Source organism: Sinocyclocheilus grahami, unplaced genomic scaffold (assembly GCF_001515645.1).
Source record: "Sinocyclocheilus grahami isolate Dianchi unplaced genomic scaffold, SAMN03320097.WGS_v1.1 scaffold3224.1, whole genome shotgun sequence".
In the NCBI taxonomy this organism is placed as follows: domain Eukaryota; kingdom Metazoa; phylum Chordata; class Actinopteri; order Cypriniformes; family Cyprinidae; genus Sinocyclocheilus; species Sinocyclocheilus grahami.
Genome location: NW_015508380.1, coordinates 2,144 through 2,420, shown reverse-complemented (window position 1 = coordinate 2,420; position 277 = coordinate 2,144).

Below are 277 nucleotides of genomic sequence, written 5' to 3'. Positions count from 1 at the left end.
GGAGTAGTGAAGAGGACTCCTAAGTCACTAAGACCAAGCCACAAAACTATCCTAAAATAGCTGTTGCCCGCAATCTGCCTTGGAATGTATACATTTCAGAAACATTTGAAGATAATGAGCTTTTAGAAAGGTATCGCCTTCGGTTTTGGAGGTTATCCCAACTCCACATTTTTGTTGTTTTCATTAACCAGTTGGGTAAGAAGTAACAGCTGTTCCGTCCAGTTTGGTTTTCTTTTACGTTTGCATGTCTTACTATCAGTCATGATTATTCTACTCT